Raw genomic sequence first — 12,481 nt, 5'->3', positions numbered from 1 at the left:
ATCATGGCTAGATGTATGGCTACCATTAATTGCATCAGATATTATCATTGGAAGATATTAGAGGTACAAGTATACCCTTCTAGCACTGCAGCTTGTGTTGCTGCAGATCATAAACTCGAGCACATCTTAAACAGTTAATGAAGTTCTTCCAGTGCTCAGCAACGCATAAGCCGATGGATGCGTGGAAGGCTTACATCAGAATGTGTCCATTGTTGTATGCCAAAAGGTCACCTAATCTTACCCTGATGCAAAGCACTGAGCAGCTGATGTAAAACAGCAGGCCAGTTACAGAGTGACCGGCACACAGTAACAGATGGTGCGTGTATGGTGCAGCAGGAAGCTACCTATTTTTGTATACACTCATCTCATCAATCTTAATTAAAGGACCACTCAACCTAAAAATTATATTTTACTGTTTTGAGCATAGGGGGTAAAAAATGATATGTTATGATAGTAAAGCCTCGTACACATGCCAGAGGAAATTTATCTGATGTGAGGTGACTGGTGCTGTCTCTGCCAAGAATACAGCTGCTCCATCGCATTGTTTAATGATCCACCCCAGCCCACTGAGCTTTATTCACACCTGTGGAGGAAGGTGGAGATATGCTGATTTTGTTGTGCACGGACATCGGGACTTGGCAACAGCGGTGAAGAGTACAGCAGAATCTGGATGAGAAAGGGGCAGCAGCAGATCACATCAGTGCACACAGTCCAGTCCGTGGCCACCGCCACAGCACACACAGTCACAGCGTGCAGCGCACAGCAAAGTGGGGCAGGCAGCTTCGAACTGGGAGAGAGATGGCCATTTACTCTACTCAGTGGAATGACAATCCTGACTCCTGTCGCTAAGCGCCCTCGGCATTCAGCGCCCTCGGCCCGGGCCCTCACTAGCCTTCCCAAAAATCCAGCCCTGGCTGCCCCATCGTCCCTCCTCTGCAAAGGTCGAGCTGTGTGTCGATTCAGCACTTGTTCCCTGCAATGTTGCCTTCATGACGAAGTTATGAATGTTAAGGGTGACATTGATAGTGTCTGTAAACAAGGCTTCAGTTCCGAGATCTGCACACTTTTCAAAGTCCCTTCAATGGGGGTCTGTCTCTTTAAGACAGTGATTTAGTTTCTTGTGAATGTCTGGAAATCCTAAGATCTTCCAGAAAAAGCAAACAAGAACAGGAGAGACCAGGAGACCCTTATGGTGTAGTATGTTAAACAAGCAGTATAAATAAGATCAATATTGATGGTGCTTACAAATCCAGGTTGCATAATGGCAACCACTTGTGATGGGTCCAATCACCCTGTACAGATGTATATGTCTAGACCAAAAAAGTGTAGTGAGGGTCAACAAGGGGAAAATTACTGTGTATGGCCTAAACTAATAACCACACCCATTACTAGGTAGAAAAGGCATTTTGAGTTACTTAATCTTGGGATGACACATAGTTATAGAGTTAAAAAGAGGTACCGTACTTTATTTGTAAAAAAAAACAAAAAACCACCAGACAACGCATTTCACAGGAGTCAACCCGCTTCCTCGGGTCAGTGAACAGTGTCTTAGGGTAATTATTGCACAGCTTGGAGTGCCTCTATTCTCAATAAGTTACAAATATTTTGAAGTTTGACAGTGCAAACTCAGAAAGTGGGAAGTTTAGAATTGCACACAAAATTTTGGAATTTTGGTGAATTCGGAATTTGACAGATTCAACCATTCTTATTTATATTTGTGTACATTCAAAGATGGGGTCCCTGAGAAAGTCCATCCAATCTCCTTTCATTTGTATTCCAGTCATGCAATATGTATACGAGGGAGACAATGAACCTTATCCAATTAACCTTTTCTCCTTTGTTTTCTCCCAGGAGATATTTTTTTATCTTCTCTCAAACATATTTAGCAATTAAAAACATACTAAAAATTAGGTAAATGAGTAAAAACAAACTTATTTTGAGTAATTTATAGCTAAGTGGGAGCTTTAAAAGTGTTTGATTGCAAAGGTTTGAAAATATCTCCTTGGAGAAAACTCAGGAGAAAAGTTAATAGGATATGGCCCACTGTGTATATTTTGCTAGACATAAGGTGGCCACACACAATACAATAAAATGATCCGACTTCACTACAATTTGAATTACTCTGAGAAAATTGCTCGGGTGTATACAGTATATTAAGAAATCGACAATCACATCGTCGTCAATTTCCACCATTCAATTTTCAGAAAAGTTGATCAGAAAAATCTACCACTTATCTATAAAAAGGGAAATCTACATTTCTTGCTCAAATAAAAAAAAAAAAAGCTTTTGTAACCATGGGAAATCCAATTGTTTTTATCGAATTGTGTGTGGCTATCTTAAGTCGATCAGGAGCGGTGGATTTTTCTGATCCATTTTTATGAAAATTGAATAGTGTAGGGTAGATTGTCAATGTATTAATGTACAGACCCAAGCAATGTTTCTGAGTTTTCAATATTTCTTTTCATAATTGGGGAAAAATTTAACTCATGTGTGTGGTACATTGGTCAGATTTTTTTAATGTTACAATCAGTCAGAAAAATTGATTGTAATTCTTGAATTGAAAAGAAATGTAAAAACAATGTATGGTGTGTGGCCACCTTTACCTTCAACCTACAAAATAAGTTGGTAGTGTGCAGGTACCCTACCATAATGTTGATCTTTGGAATCGAGAATCTAGTATAGCGGTACCTTGTGGGTTTATGCCTTCCATTTTCGCCTCCAGCCATTTGTTAGTGTAAATTTGATTTACTTTACTAAGGACCATTTCAAGTAGAAGATTGGTCCATTTCCAAGATTTTACCCATTCAGCTAGTAATACAATAAAGTTAATTAATTTTTTATTGAGTTTTGAAACCTTTTATGGGGAGCCCTACTAGGAGGTATTAATGAGGAATTCTGTTGCCTGCCAAAATTCTTTAATACATTACATGACTACCGCGTGTGCTGCAATGTCTAAACATCCCCTAAGACATCATTTATCAGCCTGTGGGTATTTTTTTTATATATGTTTTCTACTGGCTGTAATTACCATCTCAGTAATACTTTAGTAATATTTTAATTGTTATTTGGTTGAACGGAGTTGACATTGATGTCATACTTTATTGGGACCATATAAAACCTGCCAGTCCACTGACTGGCTTAAAATTGTACCCATGGTAGGCTGTCACAGTCTGTGTTCTTTAAGGCCAACTGGGTGAGTTTGGCTGCCTTATAATAAAGGGAGATATTGGGCAAGTTAGGCCCCCTTTTGACCACTTCACTACTGAGGGTTTTTTTCCCCTTCTGTAACAGAGCAATTTTCACCTTTCAGCAATTCTACCATTCAGCCACCAATAACTTTATCACGATATATTTATAAACGATCTATATCTTGTTTTTTTTTTTTTTGCCACAAATCTTTGGGTGGTACATTTTTGTAAGAATTATTTTATTCTAAATGCATTTTAAGGGGAAAAATAGGGAAAAAAAGGAAATTCATTATACTCAATTTTCAGCCATTATAGTTTAACCCTCCTGGCGGTCTAATGAATTCCGCCAGGAGGCAGGACAGCAGTTTTTTTAGTTTTTTTTTTTAAATCATGTAGCAAGCCTAGGGCTCGCTACATGATAGCCGCTGCTCAGCGGCATCGCCCCGCCCGCTTCGATCAGGAAATCCCGTTCAAAGAGATGATCAACGAGGTGCTCATTTTGCAGACTTGTTGCAAATTTGTTGCGATTGTCATCCAAACTGGGAACAGCCTAACGCAAATTGGCAGCGACTGCATCTGATTGGTCCCGTTTGAAGCTGAATTTGAATTTCGTAAACTGCAAACGCATTTAAACGCATTTAAATGCATAAAAACCGCATTTGCACAAAAAACGCAAAACGCTGCAAAATGCGGTAAAAACACAATAACAAATCACAAACGCACCATCCGAAAATGCTACTTTTTTACGCTATGTCATTTCTGAACCCAGCCTGAGGACTAGGACGCTTCTGATGTCACTGGATAAGATGTTCTGGGGGCGGGGTCACTGCGGTTTCCCTTTTGGCGCAGAGAAAAGCGGAGCTGTCCGGGGAGGCTGCGCTGACCGCTGGATCCAGGCTGGGTAATGTATTTAGCAGGCGATCGGGGGGATCAACAGTAATCAGGGGGATGCCGGCCACCACTACTAGCTAGCCTACTGCTAGCTGAAGCTATTACAGCCATGCAATCAGTTAAAATTATACTGGGGGACTCTCGGCTGCAAACCCTCCTGAGCAGCATAACGCTCGGGAGGTTAATAAATAGCAGTTGCTAAGCCCAACTGCCAGAATAGTGTTCAAACTGTTGGGTGGGGGTGCATCTTTGTGTAGATGTTTTGCAAAGAATGTTTTTGTAAGGAATAATTGAAATACTGAAGATCCCCCATGAAGATATGGACTAGTCAAAAACCTATCAGTTCCATTAGATTTCCACTAACTACTGTAAGTGACAGCAACATAGGAGAAAAGCATTTTACTTGAGATGAAGCATATTTCTTATTTGAATGTGTTTACATGTATTTTAAATTTATTTATTTATTTTTTTGCCATAGTGATCCTTTAGGCCCGGTTCACATCTGTGTTTTTTTTGCGGAACGTAACCGGACTGTACAAATGGAACGGACGCGAACAGATTCAATGTTAATCTATGGGACCGTACACACCCGTCTGTTCGTACAGATATGTTTCGTACGTTTCGGTTCCCAGATTGAAAAAATTGCTGCAGGCCCTAATTTTCCGGACCGTTATTCTAGTTATTGCCTGAATCGCTGGACTTTGTTTTGTTTTTGTAGTCAGTGAGTTTTCGCATCATCTGTATTTACTCTGTCAGAGCTGCTGTTTTTCATTGACTGGCGTTTCCGCCAGTATTGCTGCAGAAATGCCCCCCTGAGCAGCAGGTGATAATTATGCAATAAATGACTTCAGCCACTTCACGTGCGGGCTAATGACTGAGGATTGCTGACATGCCAGGCCTCCGTCATTTTATATTGCTCCACATACTAGTTTCAGCTTCCCCCTGTTTCCTATTAGCACTTCAAAAGCCCCCCGAGTTATCTGCGACCACTGCAGGAAGCCATTAAGTAAAATGATGTGTTCTCGAGCCTTTCAGTACTTCACATACCACATCTGTTCCTGCGGCCTGAGAACTATACATTTTCCTAATTGCCCGCAGTACAGTATGATGCAGAAAATACTGTAACATTGCTGTTTTGAAATCTCTAATGGACATACTGCTACCTGTGCTGTTTACTGATTGGTTCAGGTTGGGGATATGGGATGTCCATAGCCGGCCTTTGATATGAGCGACCGGTGCGGTCGCTCAGGGCGCCAGCTTCCAAGGGGGCACCTATAGCTGGCTACCTATACTGAGGGCACCTATAGCTGATTTCCTATACTGAGGGCACCTATAGCTGGCTACCTATACTGAGGGCACCTATAGCTGATTTCCTATACTGAGGGCACCTATAGCTGGCTACCTATACTGAGGGCACCTATAGCTGATTCCCTATACTAAGGGGAACCTATAGCTGGCTACCTATACTGAGGGCACCTACACCTGATTTCCTATACTGAGGGCACCTATAGCTGGTTACCTATACTGAGTGCACCTACACCTGACTTCCTATACTGAGGGCACCTATAGCTGGCTACCTATACTGAGGGCACCTATAGCTGGCTACCTATACTGAGGGCACCTACACCTGATTTCCTATACTGAGGGCACCTATAGCTGGCTACCTATACTGAGGGCACCTACACCTGATTTCCTATACTGGGGGCACCTATAGCTAGCTACCTGTACTGAGGGCTCCAACACCTGGCTACCTATACTGGAGGCACCTAAGCCTGGCTACCTATGGGGGGATGGAGACCTTCAACTGAATTCCTATACTGGGGCACCTATGCTTGGCAACCTATATTGAGGGCACCTACACATCAGATCCTATACTGGAGGCACCTATACCTGGCTACCTACCTATACTGAGTCTGAGTGCGTTTTAGAGGGGGGGGGCGCACTGCGGCTATAACGCCTGGTGCAAATTGTCGGTGCTGTGCTATCATTCTAAATGGGGGGGGAGGCGCCTAACTGTCCCACTGATTGTTTCTATTAATATTCCTGAAAGGTTCTAGCCTCCATTTTTATGTATATTCAGGATAATGCACTCTTTCCATCCATTCGTGGATCGTGGTTATTAATAGTATTTTTTCTATTATACATATGTGACGTGTCAGAGATCTGAGCATTTGGCGTGATGTGCCACAACGTCACAAAGGTTGGGAACCACTGTCCTAGGAGATATCTCAGGAGAAAAGGTGAATTGCATATGGGCCTGTGTGTGTGTATGCGTGCGTGCGTGTATTTGCACGTGGGAAGAGCATGAAGGGGGGGGGGCAAAAAATCAGGTTTCGCTCAGGGCGCTGTGAAACCTAAGGCCGGCCCTGGGGATGTCAACACTTAAGCTCAACACACACCATACAATCTTGGTTGTACAGATTTACCAAATCTATGTAGTATAAGGGCCAACAGAGTGAAAATACCTTGAATGATTGACTGGATAAGCTCTTATACTACATGAAAGTGGTAAGATTGAACAACCAAGATTGTATGGTGTGTGTTGAGCCTTAGGCTAGGTTTACAGTGGTGGGTTGCATAACGCATGCTTTGTGTGAAATGCAGTGGATTCTGGACATTGACGTTAATTCAGAGCCTGCATGTAATGAGTTAGAATAATGCGGGATTGAGCGCAAGCGTGGTAAGAAACAAGATTAGGTGGTTTTCTGCCTGTCAAATTCTGTGGGATTACAAATGCTCCCATTCTCACTAAACAGGCACGGGTTGGTTCAGGGGACACATATCCCCTTCCACCTATTCCTCCTGCATTGGGGGCCATCGGGAGCGTGCATGTGCACACCCAATCGCGCGCTGCACCCAGCAGAGTGCACACACATGACTCTCATGTCCGTGCGGCTATAGCAGCCGGGGACATTACTCTCGCATCCATGGCGTTAAGGGGGAGCTTATGTGAAATACCGTAAATGCCAACAACGCAGTTCCAATCCATTGCTAAGTTTCCCCTCTACCTAGTTTCTGTTAACCATGGTCTGTACCCGGGCCATAACAACAAACATGGGTTCCCTCTAGCAAAATGCTAGTGAGGTCCCCCTACGTTCATAACCTCACCCCGAAGACCCCCAGGGCCAAGAGGTCCACCTGCCAGGGGATATATAAGTAGTGTGGCCACCATGACCCTTCTCCTTCACTGTTTGGTCACCACGACTCCAGACCCTCACCCATAATAATTCTGGCCACACAAGCTACTCTGGAGGGGGGTGGGGGGGGCCTTGTATCTAGGAGGGTAGGTTACTTATACCTTTTGTTTGTACACATACACCACTCTGCACTGGCACCACCAGGGTTGAGTAAACTGAGTTTGTGGATGAGATTCAGCAGGAAGAAGAGTTTGATGATTGGCTGAAGGGAATATCCTGTCAGTTTGTGTACTAATTTAGCCAAAGCATATAATACCACCTGCCTGGTGCCCAGTAGCATAACTAAGGAGTTTGGGGCCCTGGTGTGAGTTTTACATGGGGCCCCAAACACTCTATTGATATGGAGCCCCAAAACCTACCTAGGACAGCTGCAGTGTCAGAGAAGTGTCATCAGAATAAGAAGATTTTTAAGGATTCAATGCACAAATAGAGGTGTTCATAATGATCACAGCACCAGTGGCGTTCCTACAATAGGGCGCAGGCGGGGCGTGGCGCACCGGGTGACAGCCAGCCAGGGGGGTGTCGCCACGACCTCCCATTGTTGCAGACAGTGCAGGAGGGGAAGAGCAGCGCTGGAAAGAGGGGTGACTGGGATAGCGGCGGGGAGGGGGGAAAGATCCCCCCCTCCCTCACCTGGGTCCCCTCCTTCTGCCTCTCTTCCCCTCCAAATGACAGTGGGGGCAGCGGGCAACTTACAGTCAGGGCGGGTGGGCAGAGACTACTCACTTTACTTCTGCGTTCCAGCAGCTGGAACGCTGGGTCGCCGTCACGTGCCTCTTCTGCGCCTCCAATGCTGTGACACGCATTGGAGGCGCAGAGGCACGTGACGGCGACGGAGCGCTCCAGCTGCTGGAACGCAGACGTAAAGTGAGTAGTCTCTGCCCGCCCGCCCTAACTCTAAGTTGCCCGCTGCCCCCGCTGTCATTTAGAGGAGAAGAGAGGCAGAAGGAGGGGACCCATGTGAGGGAGGGGGGGATCTTTCCCCCCTCCCCGCCGCTGCCCCCACTGCCCCTCCTTCTAGCGCTGCTTCCCCCCTCCTGGAGCAGCTATACTGGGGGCAACTAAACTAGCTATACTGGGGGCAACTAAACTAGCTATCTATACTGGGGGCATCTATACTAGCTATACTGGGGGCAGCTATATTAGCTATACTGGGGGCAACTATACTAGCTATACTGGGGGCAACTATACTAGCTATACTGAGGGCAACTATACTAGCTATACTGGGGGCATCTATACTAGCTATACTGGGGGCAGCTATACTGGGGCAACTATACTAGCTATACTGGGGCATCTATACTAGCTATACTGGGGCAACTATACTAGCTATACTGGGGGCATCTATACTAGCTATACTGGGGGCAACTAAACTAGCTATACTGGGGGCAACTAAACTAGCTATACTGGGGGCATCTATACTAGCTATACTGGGACAACTATACTAGCTATACTGGGGGCAACTATACTAGCTATACTGGGGCAGCTCTGGGGGCAACTATACTATCTATACTGGGGGCAGCTATACTGGGGCAACTATACTAGCTATACTGGGGGCAGCTATACTGGGGGCAACTATACTAGCTATACTGGGGGCAACTATACTGGGGCAGCTCTGGGGGCAGCTATACTGGGGGCAACTATACTAGCTATACTGGGGACAACTATACTGGGGGCAACTATACTAGCTATACTGGGGCAACTATACTGGGGTCAACTAAACTAGCTATACTGGGGGCAACTAAACTAGCTATACTGGAGGCAACTAAACTAGCTATACTGGGGGCAACTATACTATCTATACTGGGGCAGCTCTGGGGGCAACTATACTAGCTATACTGGGGGCAACTATACTAGCTATACTGGGGGCAACTATACTAGCTTCACTGGGGCAGCTATACTGGGGGCAACTGTACTAGCTATACTGGGGGCAACTATACTAGCTATACTGGGGGCAACTATACTAGCTAATACTTTAAATTACAGTTAGCTCCGCCCTCATCCGGTCATGACCACGCCCCATTTTTTTGCCGGTTGTGGCCACGCCCATTTTTAAAAGGGGGGTGTCTTTTAATACCCAGCACCGGGTGCCAAATGCCCTAGGTACGCCACTGCACAGCACCAATAAAAAGCTAAAAGGATGGATAAAGGAGGACCCCTAGTAGGCCCCTCTGCCTCAAGGGCCCCGGTGTGGTCGCAACCTCTGCATCCCCTATTGCTATGACTCTCCTAGTGCCTCATACTGTGTAGGTCTTCCTTGTTCTGCACAAACAGCTGTGACCTGTTGAGGCATAGACTTCACTAGACTCTGAAGCTGTCCTGTGGTATTTGGCACAGAGACGTTAGCAGCAAGTCCCAAATCCTGTAAGTTGCAAGGTGGGGCCGCCACGGACTCGACTTGTTTTTCCAGCACATCCCACAGACAAACAACACGCCCGGCCATCCACATGTTCTAAACAAAAACAAAATCTTGCTTCACCTTCTTCTGTTGCTGCATGGTCTGGTTCAGATGCTCAGATGCCCATTGTATGCACTGTCAGGAGAAGACAGGGGTCAGCATGAGTGCTCTCACTGGTCTATGGCTACACAGCACCATACGCAGCAGGCTGTAGTGCACTGTGGCCAGTATGCATTCACTTTCTCTCCTGAGGTTTCGCCTACTTTGCCTACTACTATGGTACTTTGTTTAATTGTAGAGTGCTGAAAATGTATTTTAACAGAAGATGAAAAACTCTCTCCTAAGATAAAACTCAGGAGAAAAGTGAATTGCAGATGGGCCCTGATGTACAGGGTGCACAGTATGCAGGCCAATGAAAAGCACGCAAGAACAACAAGAAACCAGGGGCCATAAGCAATTCACTTTTTCTCATGAATTTTCTCCTAGGAGATACATTTTCATCTTCTGTTAATAATAACTTTTCAGCACTGTGCAATTGAAAAAGTACAAAAAAGAAGGTGGGAAAGTACTGTCAAAATTATTTTGAGTATTTTCTTGATTGCTTATTGCTTAAAAGGCATTTCATTGACAAGTGTGAAAATATCACCTAGTATATATACACAAAACAATACAGCGCTCACCACCTTATTGCAATATAGTGTCCAGTTTGCTGCTTGCTGTCTAAAAAGTCAGAAAAAATCCTCCTCTTTACACATATACGTTTATCACAGCCGCGCTGCTGGCAAGGTTATTCTCTCTATATTCAGCCATCCATGTGGTGTCCCTAGGAGAGAGGTACAAACACATAGCGGGTAACCTCTAACAACAGTACACCCTGTGCTCAGCAAACACACTGGGCCTGATTCACAAAGCGGTGCTAACAGTTAACACGCTGGTGAAAAGCCCTTTAACACGCCTAAACTCAGTTTAGGCGTGATAAGCTTAGGCGTGATAAGTTTAGGTGTGATAAGTTTAGGCATGATAAATTTGGGCGTGATAAGTTTAGGCGTGATAAGTTTAAGCACCAACTGGGTTAGCACCGCAGTGCACAGCTGATCAAAAGGTTTTGCGCTAGCAAAGTCTGGTGCACTTCGCATAGAGTTTAATGGCGCTGCTTTGCGTGCGGGACTTTGCGCGCGATCTAAACTTATCTAAACTTATCATGCCTAAACTTATCACGCCTAAACTTATCACGCCCAAACTGGCTTTTCACCAGCGTGGTGCAATGGTTATCATGCCTAAAGTCTTTTAGGCGTGCTAACTGGGTTAGCACCGCTTTGTGACTCAGGCCCACTGTGTTAGGGAGAAAAACCGCCACATGCAGGATGGGTACACTCACTCCCCCCGTCAGTTGCCAGCTCTTGTAAAACTGCGTATCAATATCACAGTGATCCAGGCTCTGTGAGTGAAAAACAGACCACACCACTTCTCACAGCGTAAAAATGCTTATTTAATATGGCTCTCAAGCCCCACCTAAAATTCAGCGTACCAGATAGTAATCTTTAAAACAGCATATCTCACATATCCAATGATAGGTAGGTCTCTCCGCGTCTCCTCCGGCAAACCATCCGTCCAGCTACCGGTCAGGGAAAGCGTACGTGTCTCTGGCTCCGCCCTACACGTTTTGTCACTAGGGGGCGTGACTCATCAGGGGCTGAGACACATACGCTGTACTAGCTCTATTCATATGCAAAGGTGTCGCCCAGTTCCCCGCCCCCCCCCCCCCCCCCCGGCTATAGAACCCAACTAGGGTGTGCGTCATTGGTCCGCCGGCAGAGAGGAGGAAGGGCCTGTTGCGGCATAATTACTTTCTCTGCTACCCTGTTTTGCCTTCCTGGATAGCCTCCCACTACCCAAATAATTCAATTTAAATAAATACATATATATTACATATTGCAGATGCCTAGATTTAATTATAAAACACTGTGTTAATAAACATTAACAATAATAAAAGAAGGACATATCAAGGCATCTGCAATATGTGATATATATGTTTTTAACGCATCGCGCGCCACACCAGCACCCCCAACCCCCCCTCCCCTCCGTCCCAGGTTGAGCCAAGAAAAATCTGGTCACTGTACCTAGGAGAAAACTCAGGAGAAAACGTTAATTGCATATGGGCCCAGGATGTTCTCAGATCTCTTCTAGGGGTAAAACCAGTGGTGCATTATTATTAAATTATTGCACAAACCATGATTTAGTACATATACGTTATGAATTCATCTATCCATCCATTAACCTTTACTAGTTTTGTTTCCACAGAAGTTGTGTCAGATTTCTGTCTCCCACTGTGGCTTCCCCCAACTGTTCACAATTTACCTCATAAACTGGCACTTTGTGAGATGACGTCACTGGATACAATCTATGATTTATTGAGGAGAGAGTGTGCCGAGGTCAGAAGATCAGTGTATCCTTGTGGGCTTGCAGAATGATTAGAATGGTTGGAACACGCTCTGATGAATGGATCGGCTCAAAGGCACGCACTGCGATGAGAGACGCAGAACAGCTCGGCCAACACTGAGGTTATTGTCCAGAAATACAGGCAAAATTCACATCAGATGCTAAATGAACACCTTCCCCAAGCGTGATCCGCTTCTTAAGACAACATAAAACTGTCATTCAAGTGCATAGAACAACAACCCTTTACTTAAAGAAAAAGCTACTCGGAAAGCAAAAAGCAAAATAACAGTAATCTATTGCAACTCACGAGAATTCATGATTTACTGATAGATGAGATCCTATTGGCTGATGAGGTTTGGTGGACTCTCTAT

The 12,481-nt window shown here is 45.0% G+C and overlaps 1 long non-coding RNA gene across 1 annotated transcript; it reads left to right on the top strand.

Moving 5' to 3' along the window:
* Positions 1-4,306: 4,306 nt before the first annotated feature.
* On the top strand, positions 4,307-12,280 carry LOC137531636 (uncharacterized). The gene is made up of 2 exons (XR_011023690.1): positions 4,307-4,447; positions 11,973-12,280. It is a non-coding gene; the product is annotated as an uncharacterized lncRNA (long non-coding RNA).
* The last annotated feature ends 201 nt before the right edge of the window (positions 12,281-12,481 follow it).

Source organism: Hyperolius riggenbachi, chromosome 9 (assembly GCF_040937935.1).
Source record: "Hyperolius riggenbachi isolate aHypRig1 chromosome 9, aHypRig1.pri, whole genome shotgun sequence".
In the NCBI taxonomy this organism is placed as follows: Eukaryota; Metazoa; Chordata; class Amphibia; order Anura; family Hyperoliidae; genus Hyperolius; species Hyperolius riggenbachi.
This window is presented reverse-complemented; position numbering and strand designations above follow the sequence as displayed.